General features: G+C 45.8%; 1 long non-coding RNA gene across 1 annotated transcript; it reads right to left on the reverse strand.

The window, feature by feature from the left end:
• Positions 1-5,410: 5,410 nt before the first annotated feature.
• On the reverse strand, positions 5,411-13,443 carry LOC119433160 (uncharacterized). Its single transcript, XR_007464352.1, has 3 exons — positions 12,982-13,443; positions 9,622-9,760; positions 5,411-7,483 (listed from the first exon to the last, which is right to left on the reverse strand). It is a non-coding gene; the product is annotated as an uncharacterized LOC119433160 (long non-coding RNA).
• Between the last annotated feature and the right edge of the window lie 6,319 nt (positions 13,444-19,762).

The raw sequence follows: 19,762 nt of genomic DNA on the forward strand, positions 1-19,762 counted from the left end.
ACTGAGGTTTACATGCTGTGGTTATGTGCTTATCATGTAGTTCTACGAATAGATCCTCCGGTGTTTGGTAGCCATCAAGCATCGAGTGGTCGAGAGTTCCGAGCAGCGGGCAGTGCGTTCGGAAACGCCGAGAGTGGTGAAGCGCAGGCCCATAGAAAACGAGACGAGTGAAGAACGCACAACGAATCGAGCACAGTGAATGAAACACTGCGCATACTTGTCACGATGCCTCAGCGTATACCGATGCGCGACTCATGTGGCACTTGAGGAAGTGGCATGCCCTGCAATCAGTGGTCGCTCAATATGCTGCTTATAGGAATTGAGCATAATGACTGAACATGATGTAGACAATGATCAAGATAAACAACAGATTTCCTCCCTTGCGCGCGCGAAATTGAGCCGCGATCGTCGGCTCACCCTCGCACGCTTTCACTCGCACATACAGCATACGGCGCCCAGCAACGGTGTTATCTTCCTTGGACTTTATACGGAACCTCACGGCGACGGTGACAAGGAAGAAAAAATGCGCCGGGAGTGCTCATATAATTGCTATCGCAATAAAACTAACGAGTCACATATACTGGTTGTTCAAAATGAAGCTTCACAGAATTTTTTAAAAATCGCCTGTGGCAGGTAGCATAATTTTTATCGTTGAGCTGGGTCATTCGAAGAGGCGGACATTAGTAGCACGACAAATCGAAACACATATTCAACTAATTAACAAAGATTGACTGATATGTGTCGTAAAGTAATTAACTAAGAAGTTAATTAGTGATTTTTGTTAATTAGTTGGATATGTGTTTCGATTTGTCGTGCTGATAATGTCCGCCTCATCGAATGACCCAGCTCAATGATAAGAATTATGCTACCTGCCACAGGCGATTTCTTAGAATTCCGTAAAGCTTAAAAATGAACACCTGTATAGACACCAAGTGGAACGCCACCTATGCTTCGTAGTATGAGGAACCCCGAAATGTTTTTTTTAACTGGGCGCATAAATGGCGGCTATATAACTTCCAAAAAGAAAGGGTACATACGCGGAAAATAAACGCACAGTTATTGCTTTCAGTAAACCAAAATCTAATTTGTTTTTTGCCTGTTTGTAACGCGCACTGTCTTTGCTTTCTTTGTTTCAGGTGTGCTTAGACGGCGTGTGCGCTTAACTTCCCCTTCGGAACATGAAATGACTGAGGAATTCAAACGATATTAAGCAGTGCTGTTGCATATCTGGAGTTGCGTTTACGCCTGCCTCTGTTGCTTCGACAAGTGTCTTTTGTTCCACTGTAGTATTCTTTTTTTCTTTCATCCATGTTTTCGACGCACGCTTTTAGCAACTTGACATAAATAAAAGAGCATAAGCTTGCGTCTAACATGTCTTTCTAAGAGTATGCAAGTGGTACATAGCCATCTTTTCGTAGCGTGAGCTACACTGGCCGAGGTTGAGCAGTTTCGCATGGCTCCTGAAGAGCCGTGCTGCGCATGCGCGAGGAGCAGTGACGTCACACGGCGCACAGCTGGCGCGCCGGGCGTTTGCCCGACGTTTGCGCTGGGCGTTTGCTAGTGTGGACCACTTTTGTGGAGCACAGGGCACCCTCTACAACATGGTAGGGGGCTGTACTGAATCACCGCTTTGAGAATCACCCAATCCATACCACACACCTGAGCTTTGGGAGAGTGCGCTAGCCAGCTCCACCCTCGCAAGCCAGCGCCAGCTGGTAGCGAGGGCCGTGGAAGCGGCAAAAGCCTATGGTTTCCTGGAAAGGAGAGACTACCCCGAACACAACTCTTAAAATAATCTCTTAATAAAGATGTATATTCTCTCTCTCTTGCTAGTGTGGTATAGCCATGGAGAAGGAGAGCTAAATTGCTGCTCAGCGGCGCAGAAGAGTGGAGCAGCTTAACTTATAGGATCCCGAAGTAGTTGCCTGGTAATTAGCAGTTGGGCGTAGGACGAACGAACAGAAGGCTAAACGTGCTACGGACACACCGGAGCAAAGGGAGGAACGTCTAGCAATGCCGCGTCGCCAGGAGGCTGAGCAGCAGCAACACCAAGATGCAGCAGCAGCAACACCAAGATGCCATCGATGACGTCAAGGCTCGCCGATTGACGGACTCTCTGGTGAAACTTAGCGAAAGCACCAGTGCGACTCGGACCTTCGAGACGGACTTAGTAAACAATCCGTTTGGATATGTGTGCGACGTGTGTGAAAGACTGTGGCACATGAAAGACTTGACGCCGGTAAGTAGTGCTATGCGTGAAAAGTTGAGCCTGAGTGGGGTGAAACCGTGGCCCGGGTTTTTACAACGTGCAAGAACTTTCTCGTTAAGCAGAAGATTCCACTCTTTAGCGTTACCAATGGGTATCGTTACCCGCCAATGCCACAAAGTCTACCGGCTGTGAACGATGTGGCCGAACGCTACGTATATCCTGGCATAGCCGAGCTAAGCCACTGCTAATTTTTTGGTGTTTGTTGAATACCGTGGATAGTCAAATTATCTAGGCGCACACAAATGGTATAGTGTATACGTATTAAGACTACAAAAGTAAATTTGACTTGTACTAGCACAGCAGCCGCCACGACTATAATACTCCAGGCTAGCATGGAAACCAAAAAGGGCAAGGAAAGATCACATGGCCTGCTTGCGTCACACTACTGGGACTTCTATTTCAAAAGAAGTTTGCGTTGTTGGGAAACAATCTCTTAAGTATAATAGTTTAATCAAGCATTTTTAAAGTTACATGGTGCTTATTTTTTTCTGCTTTGAGCGGAGCGTAAAGAGCGGTATGAAAATGTGCTATTGTCACGGAGTGGCATATTTTTGAGTCATCGGCACGCCGATTAACGGGCGCCAAAAACGTCGTGGTCTCACGGTACGGCATAGTTTCCAGACAGCGACAAACCGAAGAACGGGCGCTGTATGGCAGGCGGCCGCTGTTGCTTCTGTGCTTGTCAACGGACCCAAGTGTGTGCGTGTGTGTCTGTGTGGTGCAGTGTGCGGGCGCGACCTCCGACAGCGGAGGGGGGGGGGGGGGTGATCATTCATTCCTTCGCCCCTGATTAAAAGGGGCGTGGCCAAGACTTTTGGGAGGAGTCATGAGATAATTAGGTGAACTGTCACGCATATATACCTGCCGCTCCCCGACCTAAGGAACTAGGGAAAGGAGAGGCTATTTAAGCACAGGTTTTAGGCCCTGCTAATGAGTCTAGAAGCTGAACCTGTAATCTGCTGAGGAGTGCCGTCCAGTATCGCCTGGGGCGCCTAGCCACGTCAGAACTCCGAGTAACTCGTTGACGTACGAGACGACAAACCAACGTCTGCAACGAAGGTCACGGTATTTCGCATCGAGTTAGCTCAACCTGTTTGAGGGAAGTCGTCAGATCTAGATTCCCGGAAAACCCAGCCCAGCAATCGCGTCCACCTCAACAAGATCGGTTCGCCGGCATTCTTCGGGAAAGCTTTGCGCGCCGACTTCACGGTTTATGGACTTGCTGCTGCTGCCCGGTCACGCTGCTGCTGCCCGGTCTTTTGAACTTTGGTTTCTTTTGAACTTTGTTTTAGTGAACTACCATAAGTGTATTCTAGTATATTTGATCCGTGCCCTGTTTCATTTTTATGTCCACTGTTAATTGCTCGTCATATTTCCCTGTCATAATCGAGCCATATTAAGTTCGTGTGTTAGTTTTCTTGTCATTTTTTTATTTTATTTTCGTAAGTTGTGTATCGCTCTCAGTCGATAAATACCTTGTTTTTTTTGTTTACTCCCGACTCTGACTCTTTCACTGTGTTCGCTTGAGTACGGACTGACCAACCTGCTTACATACCCCGTCGATCGACTTCGCGCCGACAGCGAGCGGGTGACAGCTATAAAAAGACATCATTCTGTGATATGTTACCGAGAACATAGCTGTTTCTCATAACTGTGGCTCGCTCTGTCTAATCACGCTTTGAATCAATTTATAGAGTCCACCAAGACGAATTGCAAACAAGGCAGACTATCGCATGCAAATGTGGTCTTGAAGTGATCAACAATGGTCAAACCAGAGACCTCTCATGACTGGAACCAAGGTTTCAGTAACAGTACTTGCCAACGGCCTGGTACAAAAAAAGAGCCTTCTTGTCGAAAAGTTGGCTCCAGCAACCATCCGTTTTATGACGACTGTTAATAACCAACATGGATGTCGTTGACTGCCTCCCATAGTCACTTAAATTGGCTTCTTGCGATTGATTATAAGCGTCCTGTGTGTTACCGTGTCAGCAAGCCCCAATCAGGGTCAACTATACTTGTACCTGCTTGTTCATTTTTCAGCGCGACTTTTTATACTGCATTTCCTGCATTGCCCAAGAAGTTTTCCATGCTAGCTTTATTTGAAGTCTCCGTGTTAGTTTGTGCTTCATCGTAATGATAATCACCAGCCGAGTTATCTCCCCCCACCTTAGGACAAAAACCTTTCCCAGAGATATCCAGTCCCTCCTGCTTTGAGTGAGCCGAGCTCAGCCTGTGCCTTGCGAGTTCCTAATATACTTTTTGACAATGTCCCTAAGTCTACACACTATGAAAAGCTTTCACCCTTAGGGGCTTAAGTTGGCCTCAAGCAATAATTGTCACCTGTTCTTGCTTGCATTTACTTTCGTTTAAAACTCCGCGCATTCTACTTTCCTGTCAAGAATTCCATGTCGAGCTTATACGCGCATCTCGATCTTGCGGGACATGAAAGCACTGGGCGTGCAGCGTTGATCGAAAGACATGCAAGGCACGAGGTCACTCCGAAACGTATCGCAAGACAGGCGTCATTAACAGATGACGATTATAGTTTGTAGACACGATAAACCCACAAGGGTGAACACCTTTCATACAGTATAGACTCAACAGTGACCAGTGAACTATATATACATGTCGACAAATTTAGTATCACTGTATGCTTACAAACTAAGGCACCTATTGCGGACATCCAGCCTTTGGGCGATAGCTGAATGGATGAGTGACACGCTGTCAGCTCATCTACTCGTTTATCGCTACTTCGATTATCACTGCCAGATGGAGTGTGTTCACCATTTCGCTCAAGCAGAGACTATAGGGACAGCAAGATACATGTGAACATCGAATTTAAAATGAAGATCACTGGAGGGAAAGTTGGAGCTCCGTCGCTTATGGATTGTGCGAATCAAAGGCAATGCGTGCATTTTTTTTTTCAACGGTCTTGCACTTTAGTTCATAAAGCACAGTATGACCTCTTTTACTTAACAGCGATAGCTATTATGGGCGCACTCTCGTAATCCTTTTCATGACTGCCGATGTTAACCTACAGTGTCCTCGGGCAACCGTCGCAGGAATTGCAAAATGCTTTGAGAGAAGTTAATGAAGAAACAAATGGTAGTTTCGCCCATAATGCGAAGCAGTGATGCCATGTATGGTGCAATATTATACGCAGGAAGCCTTGCAATATCCCAGGCGGTGTCGGCTGGAGTAAACATTACCATATGAGCACGAGCAATCTCTTTTTGAGAAAAGAAAAAAGTCCCAGTTGTATTTATTTGTAGAAGTGGCAATCCTCTGAGTCGAGTAAGTGGACATGCACAAATTTTTAATGCGAAAGCATTATATGGCTCATCAGGAGAAAAATCCGGCGTTGGCGTCTGAACATTTTAACACCCTTAAGGGTGTAAATCAGTTTGTCGCCAGATGGACACCATAAGGGTGCTGTTACCTACACCCTACAGTTGGGGTGCGATTATAGCACCCTAAAGAAAGGGTGTTCAGTCAAAATAAACTTAGGGTGTAAGGGTGCTATTCCACGTTAACACCCATATTCATGGGTGTTGGAAGGGTGTACACCCTTTTATTTCTACATTGCATGGAAGGTTGGATCAGCTGTAGATGCTATGAATTACGGCTATTTAGAGTGATCCATGCGTAACCCTCGTGTGTGTTCAAGTTCAGCTACCAAACACGGCATCTGATAGCCGAACTTGAAGCTTCGATAGGCATACATAACATTTATACGTGTGGATCACAATAAATATTTGTAATTCAGGGTCAAACCTGTCTTCATTGCACAAATGCAACCTAGTAAATTCTATACTTCTGAGCGTTTATGTCTATAGCAATGGTTATTACGATTTCTAGATCCGTATAATATGTAATACATACCGGCAAGACATATGATACTGCATTTTCAAGGAAATATCAATATATTTATTCCATGCTAGAATACAGAGTACACGATATACATAAATAACAATAACCTAAATGTGTGCAATAATCACCAAACACATTTGTAAGTGCAAAATGTACATTTCCTACAAAATTATGATTTTCAACTACAAGAACTCATCAAATCTGTCCTTATATAACGAGAAACTATATGTTAACACTGAAAGAGCCCGAGTTTGACTTGAAGTGTATTGTGCCACTTAAAGGAATACATTTTTAGCATTAAATTGCAAGTACAAATTCAAGTTTCGATGGCCTTGAAAAAAATGGTATATGGCAAAGGTCAATTAGGGAAGTACATGAAATGTAGAGCAAGCACATGACAAGAAACACACCTGTTATTTTGTACACCAATGTCATGGCAAAGCATTCTGAAAAGTTCATTTGGAAATTCAATGTAAAGCTTGACTCGCCAATATTTTTGATAGACTGAAACAATATTTTCCACACATGAACTTGCTTTAAATAAGGTTTGAGCGATTATTGTTATGAACTTCTGAATTTTTTTTTGCACCTAATTTTTTTTCTTATGCGAATAGGGAGACTTCTCTGGGCTAAAAGTGGTGTGTAGCAGATTTTTCAATAACAATTCTAGTTTCCTTAAATGTTTGTAATTTGAAGGCACTGCATGGTCTGTTATAAAATCTGTCGCTTGAAAATGCGCTCGTTTTCTACTGCAAAAGCAAAAGCCGAAATATTCCACATTTACTACTGTTTAGGTGGAAAGAGAAGTATCAATGGGGACCCTATAAAAACAAGCCACTGTTCATTAATGTACTCTGCTGGCTACAACAGGTGGATGAAGCGAGTTAAAATACATTGCCAATTTTTAAATTATTTGTACTCGGTGCGGTAATGCAAGATTATGGCTTGTAGCATCTGAGTACATAAATGAGCAAATAATGTTTATTAAATCAGCCATACAATACTCTGGTTACTGAATGAAGCTTCAAATGTGTGAGTTCACATTTTTTAAACACAGGCAGTCATGCAATAGCCAGTCATCAATAAGTACAAGTTCAACATCACACTTAATATTCTCCAGCAAGAAATGATTGCATCAAACAGTAGAATAATATTTAACAGGGTATATTCGTTGTTTCAAAATTAGAAAGAATGTGTGTACGTTTGAGCTGTAAACATGTTAATTTATGCAGCAAATCACCTTTAGCTTTCATAAAAGCGAGAATACTATTCAAGGTTAACCACGAGGAACAGGGACTCCATTGTCTGAGTGTGCAGCGCATGGCTATGCTGGAATCTTGCTTCCTGCATTAGCAAAATAACATAATCATGAGACTTCACTCTGTACAATTCATTATGATCCTGAACACTGCGGCAACATTGTTGATAAGGCAACAAGCTTCTGAAAACAACAGTCCTAATTATTGTGACCGAACACAAAACACAGCTTAGGTAACTGGGCATGACAAATGAAAGGTAGGGGAAATTTCTAGTTTTCAAATTTAGAAATCGCAATTACCGCGATCACTAGACCACTAAGTCATTGTGAATACAAAATGGCATACATAGCTGCAAACATAATTTACAGTAGCCTTTTCCCATGAAAAAATAAGAGCATAAATGTAAAGACACTACCAACGACGTCTCCCAACAATGGGTCTTTCTCCAGGAGCATGGATGTGCCCTCACTATAAAACTGACATGAACCTGCAATATAGCTTTTGCATTACACCTCCGAAGCACTGCAGCAGAAGACTTCGTGGGACAAGACACAATAAGACTGCTATGCTCAGGGCATGAGAAAATAGTTTTTAACACAACGTTTATACACAAGGAGACGAAGAGCACTACTGTACAGAAAGAGTGCACTACAGATGAAAATGAAGAAACTCCCACCTGCCTTCTCACCTGCCCTGCAGTACTTATATCCAGCCCAACAATCTTCAGCTCTCCACTGCCGTCTATAACGCCGTTTCTGTATACTTACATTTGTTTATTATTATTGTGTATTTCCTTACTGATTGAGTAAAGATCAGTGTTTCGGTACATTTCTCTGGAAAATTTAGCACATTCGGTCAACTATTTTCCTCAGAGCACACCTCCGTTGTTACAATGTGTTAGTTTCGCAATACGCTGACAAGTACTGCTCCCTTCTTTAAACTAACAATCTTTCCTCATGCTTCAAATTTTTACTTCATGCTCTAACCAGTGACGTCCTTCCTACTCAGTTTATGTAGGCCTCCCACTATTTACGCGGTCCTTCATATTGTAGCTGCTCAACTAGAGCCTGAAATTTCATGCTCTCTCCTAAAACCACCATCTTTACCCCACAACATATCTCACATGTTTCCCCTCACTCTGGGGGATTTTATATAAGTGCTGACCTACTTACTGGACCGCAATGCCACAACCATTTCTTAACCTGTGTTGTCACTACATGCATGAGACACAATGGCTGCAAATCGGCTCCCTGCCCCAACACTCTGATTCAAGGTTACTCTCTCTTAAATGTACATTTTCCACCTGGAGAATGTACGAAAGCATTGCATCTAGGCGAAAAGTCATCCTATGCAACTTTTTCTTTTTTGTGTGTTGTCCTGTAATGGCTACGTTCAATAAATTCAAGATGTATGAAAACTGTTTAGCCCCAACCAAAATTTTGTGTATGTTCAAAGTTATGAAACGCTCGTTTTTCAAGACTTGTCCCACAACAAGCAGGAGACAGGCTAACACGATGCAAAATACGAAAGCTTATGCTCAGCGACAATGATATACCTGCTATTTGCAACACAATTGTGTTAAATAGTTATAACTGAAAACTGAAAATACTTATTTAACTACCACGAGAGGTGGCTTCTTGCAGTTTCTTGAATTCCCTTGCAGTCTAGATTGCAATCAGGCGCATTTTGATTTTGATACTGTATTCAAACCAATAAGAACAGCTCAAATTCTAAGGATGTCAGAATTACATGAGAATTAAAGGTACAGGAGTTTGATGCAATCAATAAATAAGAAGTTCACTGCAGAGGGTAAACAAATATTCCTTTCCCACAAATAAATTGGTAGGCGGAGGGTGATGTGAAATTAGCACTGAATGCACAATAGAGAATATGATGCTGCTATGCGCCAATCTGTGAATATCCTTGCACAAAAGAAAATTCTCATTATGAAAGGCCAACATAAATTGCAAGTGTAACTTTGGATCAGCAGTCATACCACAGTCAAAATGAGTCAAATACTTATGTACACACCCAGCTTGGACCTGTGCAAGGTCTCAGTTTTGTATAAATAAATAAAAAATACCCGCAATGTGCGCTGTACCATCGGCAATATCTAAAAACAGCACACAACTGCACATATAAACCTCAGGCCACCAAAGCAGCCTCATAGTATTAAAATGAAAATGGCTCATTATATTAGGCTACACGCCTATATCTGCTTACAATGTTGTCTTCACAACAGCGTTGAACATGACATCAACCACTTGTCTGAAGGCAAACATAAGTGGTTTGCCCCTGATGGCTTTCTGATGGAGAGCGCAAAGGCTGGGCATTGTGAGACTGCTGCTGTCACCTCGATGACCTGCGAGAAATGTATTTTTCAGTTCCAGATAAAGAAATGCCATCAGAACAAGAGACAGGATTAGTGGCAATAAGGCTCATTTTGGTTTGCAAGAGAAAAACCATAGTATGGACTTGGTGCAGCTTACTGAAAAAACAAACGAGCCTCATACCTCGGACGCTGTAGTAAAGTTCTTTGCATTGAAATTTCCACACACCTGTATGCTTTCCTGCTCTAACACTGTTGCCAGTGCTGTGCCAGTGTGATTTGCATAGTTTAATATTTCTTATAGTGATCTCTAAGTTTATTACCAGCTATGAAAGTAGTTGCAAGGTTTCTTAAGTTCAATGACATGATAAATCTTAGTGCCACATTGCAAATCTGTACTCGTTCACACTAGTGACTTGCACTACTATTCTGACTATAACTGGTGCGAATCAATTTTGATTATTGTGTTTCCTTGCCAATTCTGACCAAACAGCACTATAGTGAGTTAGGCAATTCAGTGACGATTTAGGGGTAAATGCGAGAAAATATGTTAGCATAGCATCGCAACTCTTTCGGGTCTCAATCCATTAGTTAAACCACGTTCACCACATTGAAATGTGTTGTTCAGCAGGTCACTTGACAGAAGTCCTGTCTTTTCGAGGAGCTATGTCTCTCTCTCTCTCTCAAACACACACACACATTTATATATATATATATATATATATATATATATATATATATATATATATTGTGAGACGACGCCCGGGACGAAGGCAGAGCTCTTGTATTGTCACACAGCGCAAGACAGCCCACGAACACGAACCCGACAAAATGATTATGCGGATGGGTATACAGGGTGTTTCATTTTAGCTGCACCAAATTTTTAAACATTGCCTGTGGCAGATATCTAAACTAATCGATGAGGCGACCATTACTTCCACGAGAAATCAGAACGCCTAATTGAGTAATTAACATAATTACGCTAGTCAACTTTTTAATTAATGACTTTACGGCACATCTTTCAATCTACGAATTATAGCCTTTGAGTTCGCAAGGCGTATCCACTTGGAACGAATTCTCAGGACTGAACCAGTTTCGAGATATTAATTTTTAAAGTGTCCGACGAAATGTATGGGCGTTCCAGTTAACTTTTTGAGGAAAACGCTGTTTTATGCATTGAAGCACAAAGTTAACTGGAACGCCCATGTATTTCGTCGGACACTTTGAAAATTGATATCTCGAAACTGGTGCAGTCCTGCGAATTCGTTCCAAGTGGATACGCCTTGCGAACTCAGCGGCTATAATTCGTAGATTGAAAGATGTGCCGTAAAACAAATAATTAAAAAGTTAATTAGCGTAATTATGTTAATTACTCAATTCGGCGTTTTTATTTTTCGTGGAAGTAATGGCCGCCTCATCGATTAGTTTAGATCAAGGATTACAATTGTGCTATCTGCCACAGGCAATTTTAAAAATTTTGGTGCAGCTAAAATGAAACACCCTGTATACACATGAATACGATGGTGAACTGCACAGTTAGCGCTCACACTAACTTCCCCCCCTCACGAAAGCGGCCGGTAAGGCAGCGAGTCAGAAACGGTCGGAACGCCGAAGATACGGCTTCAAGCGAGAGACGTGAACAATTTCAGTGCTGCGGCAACGGCGGTCAGTAACCGAGGTAACCGATAGTTCACGGCAGATGTTCTTTCAAGCACGGTATATGGGCCGCGATACCTGCGAAGAAATTTTTCACAGAGCCCTGGCACTCGAACAGGTGTCCACAGGAGCACTTCGTCCCGGGCGTCGTCTCACAAGTGGTGGAGCATGCGTTGATATCCCCGTCCGCTCTGGTCGACGGTTGTGCTCGCCAACACCAGTCATGGCACAAACCACTGCGTCCACTGCTGCGACCACCTCAGCTCCGCCAGCTGGTCTTATTTGGTCCGTCACCGCACCGCAACGCGACCCTCAGGTTTTTTCTGGCCTTCGCAGCGAAGACGTGGAAGACTGGCTTGGCCAGTACAACAGGGTGAGCGCTTGCAACCATTGGGACGAGTCAAACAAGCTCCGCAACGTTGCCTTCTACCTTGAGGCAGGTCGCCCAAACTTGGTTTTTCAACCATGAGCGCGACTTCCCTGATTGGCCAGAATTTACTACACAGTTAGCGCTCACTATATATATATATATATATATATATATATATATATATATATATATATATATATATATCATTTCACGCTCGGAAAAACACATTTATGAGGCACGCCCTGAGCAACAGAAAGCTGTATCGGGAGTTTTTCATGTTGCGCTACAATTTTCTCATTGACACTTTGATAATTAGGGCTGTGCTTCTTGAGTTAGATAATTACAATTAGCTAATTAAATCTCTGCAACAAAAAAATTACTGGCGGCTACTCCACTGCTCTGGAAACAATACGCACTAGGTTTGCTTCGTGTAACACCGTTCCTCTTGTTTTTAAATCGTGCTTCATGATAGCTGGGACACCCTGTATTTATATATATACCTTTCCCACATGACTCGCTTCCAACACTTCGCCACTTCACGCACATACGCTTTTTTTTACACTTTGACACCCCTACTGCTAAAGCATATAAACCGTTATGTGACTAAATGAAACCTTCTCAATCGTTTATAAACCTCCAGATCACTCCCATTGTCGAGAGCCAGGGTATGCCCTGTAAATTAAACTTTTTACGAATTGTAATATGGCTATAGTGGACGATTCTCGAAGGGCATGCAAACCACCCAGAGAGACCTAAAGCTTAGCACTTCATGCTTCATATTATTTTCAAATTGTTAAAAGCTCCTGAAACCAATTGGTATATACGGGGGACATCCCAAATAAACAGCTATTCACAATTTAAGCAGTTGTCTACTTGAATTGTGGGGTTTTACGTGCAAAACAACGAGTTGATTATGAGGCACGCGGTAGTGGGAGACTCCGGATTAATTTTGACTACCAGGGGCTTTTTAACGTGTCCCCCAATGCGCGGGACACGGGCGTTTTTGCCTTTCGCCCGCCGCCGCCTCCATAAGCAGTTGTCTATACTTCAACGGAAATGCGGGATAATGGGAAACCCAAAGTTTTACAATCGAAGTCAGTGTAATCGTGAAACACACTAGCGGATTTCTGATTCATTTATTTATGCTGTTGATAAAACGTTCGTTTCACAATGACAATCAAGGAAGTGGTTTCATCAGGACAGAGGACGGAAAAAGGCGGTAACTTACACCTGACGCTTTCCCACTGGTCCTCCCGAGAAACGGCGCCTCCTATTGCAGTCTTCCGGGATGGCTCGAAACCAAACTTGGTTTTCAGGGCATGGGACAGCCGCTGCACCAATATTGATGAGGTTTATTGCGTGTAAAACTACCGACCGTATGCAATACACACGCGCACACACAAAGCGCACTCGCACGCATATACGCACTCACTAACACGCAGACACACAAGCGCGCACACCCACACTTATAAACACAAACAAGCACGTGCTTGCACGCAGACACCCACATACGCAAACACGTGCACCAGTAGCGCACCCAGAATCTCTGCCGGAGGGGGGAGGGGGGAGGGGTTGACAGTTTGCCAATACCATCTAAACAGCACTAATTTCAATTTCTTCACGGGAAATTGTCAAAAAATTCGATTTTTGCGCAAGTTTGCGAGTGTGCAGACGATTGCGCGTCTTATATCTTAGGAGCAGTACTCAAAGGCGCAAGGAAAGAAAAGGGTTAAACAAAAAGGGGCGGGGGGTTAACTCGGCCTCAGGGGAGGAGGGGGGTTACAACCCCCAACCCCCCCCCGGTCGGTGCGCCACTGACGTGCACGCACACGCAAATCCGCATAAAGACGCGCGCGCCCGCAAACAAAGCGCTCAAAAGTCCCTCACGCACGTGCGCACGACGCGCGAGCCGCGAACACGCGCGCACACACAGACACGCAATGCGCTTATAAAACACGTATGCACGCCGCGCGCACACGCATACAAAGCGCTCGCAAAACGCGCAGGCACGCACGCCTACAGAAAGCTAGCCCAAAACACGCTGAAGGTGTCCGGCAAAAAAATTAATTAGGGGATTTTTACGTGCCAAAACCACGATCTGATGAGGCACGTCGTAGTGGGGGACTCGGTAAATTTGGATTATCTGGGGTTCTTTAACGTGCACCTAAATCTAAGTACACGGGTGTTTTCGCATTTCGCCCCCATCGAAATGCGGCCGCCGTGGCCGGGATTCGATCCCGCGTCTACAGTGGCTACTGTACCGCGACCTCGTGCTCAGCAGCTCAGCACCATAGCCACTGAGCAACCACGGCAGGTGGTGTCCGGCAAGCAGCAGCAGCAGTACGCGACCGCGCCAGTACTTTCGAAATGCGAAGCCAGTCGTCACTTCTTTTACTACGCGATACAAAAAAAAATGGTGGACCTGATTTCATTCAAGCGCGAACGACCGTGTTACAAGCCACGCTGAACTCGCAAGAGCACCATATTTCTGAAAGTTCAAGCGCTCAGAAACTATGCGGAACTATGCAGGCGCACAGTCGAGGTAGCCGTCTTGCCGTACTACGAGCGCAACTGATTTTGCGCTTACACTAGTACATTCTACTATGGAATCATAGTGAGATACTTCTACAGCCAACAATAAAACGTAATCAAATAAACAAACCCCGAATAAACGGGCACTTGCCTGAAACATTCCTTGCTGACAGAACTACCGACCGCCGACACCGGGCGCGTTGCAACAGTTCGTATCAGCCTCCGTGGATCCATCTTCCGGCGTGTACCAAGGCTTTGCGTTGAGGTTGGGCACGGTTAATACACAACACATGGGCCACATCTCAGATTACACCGAGCACAAAACCAATCTCACGTTTAAAACTATTTCGCAGAGCGCGAAGCGCGACCAAAGGCAAAATAGAGACAATGAAGTAATGAAGCAGTTTCCGCCTTCCCACCCTGCGGCGCGCCGCGTTGTCTAGGCAACGGTATAGCGTCTTCGCGTCACTTCCGGTCGCTTTTCATTCGGCAGGGCGCAACCGCGTAAATCGCGCAGCGCCGAACACGGACGAACTATTACAAATTTGCTGCTGCGAATCATTTATTCTCACAGGTTTGCTTGCTCACGTGGCCGCCCGCTTGCTGCCCCTTCGTTGTGGCTTTAGCGGTGAGCTGGGAGTTGCGAACACGTTTCGTGCCGAGCCTTTCTTTTTTGGACGCTGTCTGGGCCGCATCACTGTGGGTGCAGCGCACAAATCGTGACCGTGAGCGAGCCGATCGGCGCTCTTCTAGAGGTGCGATCAAATTGCCCACTGCATCCGAACGAGGCGGCCATGCGAGATCAAAGTGTAAGATTTCAAACGAGATTGTGGCTCGATAAGGGCGCTCACATATTGGTCGTGCGACGGCGAGGCGCAAGCATTCACATCACTCATGCACGTCTGCCAAAGGAGTGACAGTTGTGCTCTTCCGCATCACATATTGCTCAATGCGCGGACGTATACGCGTTTTTATGCCCAGATTTTGCATGCATCCTTGTGTTCGACACCCTTCAGTAGTCGATTAAACACCCTTCTTTGAGCAACTTCACACCTTATGTATGGTATACACCCTTATGATAGGGTGTGTTGAGCAATTGAGGTGCTAGAAGGGTGTATACGTGGGTGTAAATACGAAAAACACCCCTCTTAACACCCTGGAGGGTGTAAAAATATTTAGTGTGATGTATGGTCCGAAAAGGCTACGAACCCACGGCCATTGGTGGGAGTCGAAACCACGACATTTGGTGTTAATTAAGGCGAAGTTAATGAAGACACAGTTAATTAAGGTAGAGTTAATTAAGGCACACGAGCCAACGACCTTCGGTGTTAATTAAAGCACTCGAACCCACGACCTTGCGTTGTACGCACCTTATGACGAACGCCGTTGGTCACGTCGCGGCGCTCTTGCTGACGTGGTCGCTCGAGTCACGTGACTCGACCAGTGGCGCCACCCGACATCACCGCGCTTCTGCTGACTCGGCCGCGATGCTTTCGCATTCATCCACGTAGGGATAACTAAGTGCCCCTTTAATTTTTCTACCTCCTCTTATCCTACCCTAAAGAAGTTGGTTGGTTGGCTTGCCTGTATGAATGACTCATACCCACTGGGGATGATTGGCAATGAATCGGAAGAGTTAGATAACAAGTGAAATCTAAATTCTAGCTTATCAATATTTCTAACAAAGACGACTCGCTCGGACTTTGTCTTCTTCTCAAAAGTAGGTTGCTTTGCGTACATCGGCGAATGTTTACTCCAACAGATACCTCGCGAAACAGCGCAAGACTTCCTGCGCATGCTATTGCACCAGCTATCGCGTCACTGTTTCACATTATGCATGGGCGAAACTAATTTGTTGGTTTCTGCACAGCAGATACAAAGAGACTGCTTCGTCGCATTTTAAAATGAAGGTTTCTTAGTTCTGTACATCACTTTGCGTGGATGGCTGGCTGGCCGAGTAAATTGAGCCGATACCGGAGAGGGTATAATCAAATCTGGGCTAATTCCGGAGAAAGTGTAATCAAAGGTAGTGACTTGAATAGCACATACTTTAAGAAAATTTAATTATGCTGCACGATGGTAGGATAGAACCTCGGTCCATCTTGAACACAGCACCTTGAACTCTAGAAGCTCTAACCTTTAGGCCGGAATCTATTTTCTTTTTCTTTACGTTGTCAATGCCAACAATATCTTTGATATGATCGCCGCGTGTGTCATACCATAGCACAATTGCGCGAGACGCAATGAATACAAAATTCCATATCATTAATCCAGAATTCATGCAGCGTAAAGAGTGCAAGTCGTATAAATGCCTGGCCATAGTGTTTTCCTTGCCATGGTTCCAGCGTTGTGTCCCACACGGCTACGATACGGTGCCTGAAGAAACACACATCTTCCTCCAGGTTACCGCTCGAAGAATCCTGCACGGGCATCTCTACAGTCTTGTCCAATGGCGTGTGCAGCTAGAAAAAGACAGGTGCGTCAGCTCACCTTCAGTCATGCTCACTGACACCAAAAGTATACATACGAACTTGTTGCACGCATACGCAGATGGTATTAACGAAAATATAGGGAGCAAAAGTGTAAGCTAGGAGCCGAACTGAGAGGACCTGTTGGTTTTATTCCCCACTCTATCACGCAGTAGCATTATTTATCGTTATGTTCAGGTAAATATGGCGTTTCATTGGATAAAAAAACTATTTGGTGGTTGGAGCTTCGTGTCAGTTTGTGCCCGTTAACCTGTGCTGCACATAGAGTACTGCATCCCAAAACAGCAATGCGCATTCCTTGGGGCTTTTCACGAGGCAGCCCGTTCATCAGCACCCGCCTAGACGGCGACGGGGCCCGACACCGACTGTGACGCGAAAACAAAGAAGCTCATTTCGAGGTGACAACAACCGTCGCCCTCCGTGGAAGCGGTAACGACCGCGAAGGCCAGTCTCACGACCCTGACAAGCTGGCCGTCACGGAGAGCAAGGAACCAGTGTCGACGACTTTCGTGGAAGGAGCGTGAACCCTTGTTTCCAGATTGTTTCGTCCTTGCTTCGAAGGTCCGACATTAGAGGCGGAGTCCAGCAAGGTGGTGCGACGACCATGGGCAGAGTTCTGAGAGCAGTGCGATCCCTCTGATTGGCCAAAACAAGGTCATGGAATTCCCTTGTGTAGGGAACTGTAGGGATGAGACTGTTTCAAAAGTGGACATGTTTGGTGCAGCGAGGATGTGCTGGCGTGTGTGCTCAAACATGTAGTGATCAGGCATGTAATGCGCTCCGACATGGAGTGTGCGCCCATATCTGAAGCCAGTTGTGTAAATGCGTAAAATAAACCCGTTTCTACAGTTTCCTTCAGCCTACCGACCTCATCTCCTCACCAACAGGCACCTCTCGGTGACAGATACGGTCGACGGCGTGGTTCCACTTAGCCAGCGTTGTACGACGCCCCGGTACAGCGCAGGGCAGCAACTATGCCTTAGGGTCCCCGGCGGCGTAGGCAAACGGCCCCCTGAGTGACGTACGAGTCCGACCCACGAACCACGAAACCGGGTCACAACAAGAGCAAGGGCAATGAATATACATCGTCTAGCCCAATTCATCGCTCTGTTTTAAAAGGTGCTCAGTATGTCCCGCTTCAAGCCAAGCCGGCTGTTATATTTCCCATCCGTTTGATCCTTTCGATGAAATTTAATGGTGTTTTATAGACCACCGCTAACCTTCGTGTAACCTTGACTACAATGTTTGTGCATTGTCTCGGTGGTCGTGAGATTAGTTACCAATGACGTGGCATGAAACGCTAGCTCATGGTAACGCACAGAACGCTCGCTTTACACTGGCTTGAATGCCAGCGAACGTACGCCGTTTCAGGCGGCCCATGCCAGCATAACATTTATGTTGTTCGTGGTGGCTCGCGCCTTGATAAGACGCGCCAACGCTACCCCCCTGCTGTCAAGCTAACCGCCGCCTAATATTTTAAAGTATATATATATATATATATATATATATATATATATATATCTATATATATATATTGCCACCTGGTGTTTTCGAGCCAGCAAACGATCATCATTGCGGGCCCAGCAAGAACGTCGAAGAAGACGACGAAGTCTAAGATCCTGCGCCAGCTGGAGAACCGTCCCTTCGTGCCTGGCCTTCTTCGTGTCTGGCTGCTGGTACTGTTGAATGCTCTTGTCCTTACCGCGTGACAAACTGGTGGAGGTGCTGGGTAATCTAATCTATGCACCAAACCCCTCCGAGCAGCAGGAGCTCCAGTCCTGTACCGGTGGTTACGCCTGTACACCGCGCCAGCAGAAGGATCTGTGGACAAGCCCCTGAGTTTAGACTCCTCCCAGAGATAATGGCAGCTCCGACCATCCCAACCGGTATGGAAGGCACTACACCGATTCATTGTACGCTATTCAATCCGCGAACGCCGAATCCCTTCCACGGTGCCATGCATGAGGATGTTGAAGATTGGCTGGTGCACTATGAACATGTTGCCTCGTTCAACAAGTGGGACGACGCAGACAAACTGAAAAACGTATATTTCAGCCTTAACGATGGCGCACGTGTTTGGTATGAGAACCGTGCAGATGCCCTAACTTCCTGGGAAGAATTCAAACGCCGTCTTTTTGAGACGTATGCGAGCCCTGATCGCCGAGAACGAGCTGAGCGTGATCTCCAGTCCCGTATACAACTGCCGAACGAAGGTGTCGCAATGTATGTCGAGGACATGACGCGTCTCTTTCGACGAGCCGACCCCAGTATGTCGGAAGAAAGAAGGTGCGGTACCTGATGCGCGGAGTGAAAGAGCAGCTGTTCGGCGGTCTCGTGCGCAGTCCTCCCAAGACTGTGTCAGAATTTCTTTCCGAGGCCGTCACCATGGAACAGACCTCTTCGGCAGCGGGCACCATCATACGAACGCCAAGTGAACGCTGCCTCACCTACGGACTTCTTCAGGAGCTCTCGGGGGCCACGTGGACTTCTTTCGAGAGCTCATCCGTTCCGTAATCCGCGAAGAACTCCAGAAACTGTCGGTACCCTCAAAGCCGACGCTCAGCTCTTTGTCCAGCGTTGTCCGTGACGAAGTGCATCATGCGCTCAGAGAACCACCCTTCAACACAGAAGCTCAACCGCTAAGAACTGACAGCCCCCGTATGTCGTATTCGCAAGCTTTGCGGCAACCTGCCCCACCTTCCTCCCCGCTTCGCACCGCGTCCCCGACCATACTACAGCCCGACCAAGCGGCCTCCTATTACCACGACCACCGACAGGCCCCAAGGAAATCAGACGTGTGGCGGGCACCTGATCGCCGTCCCCTTTGCTTTCACTGTGGCGAAGCTGGGCATGTCCACCGACAGTGCTCATATCGAGAGCTCGGATTACGCGGATTCTCAGCAAACTCGCCACGACCTAGGTTTGGCCAGCGTCCTCCTGCAATTGAATACGTTGCCCAGCAGCGCGGATCCTCATCAGCTCGACACC

Source organism: Dermacentor silvarum, chromosome 11 (genome assembly GCF_013339745.2).
Source record: "Dermacentor silvarum isolate Dsil-2018 chromosome 11, BIME_Dsil_1.4, whole genome shotgun sequence".
Lineage (NCBI taxonomy): Eukaryota > Metazoa > Arthropoda > Arachnida > Ixodida > Ixodidae > Dermacentor > Dermacentor silvarum.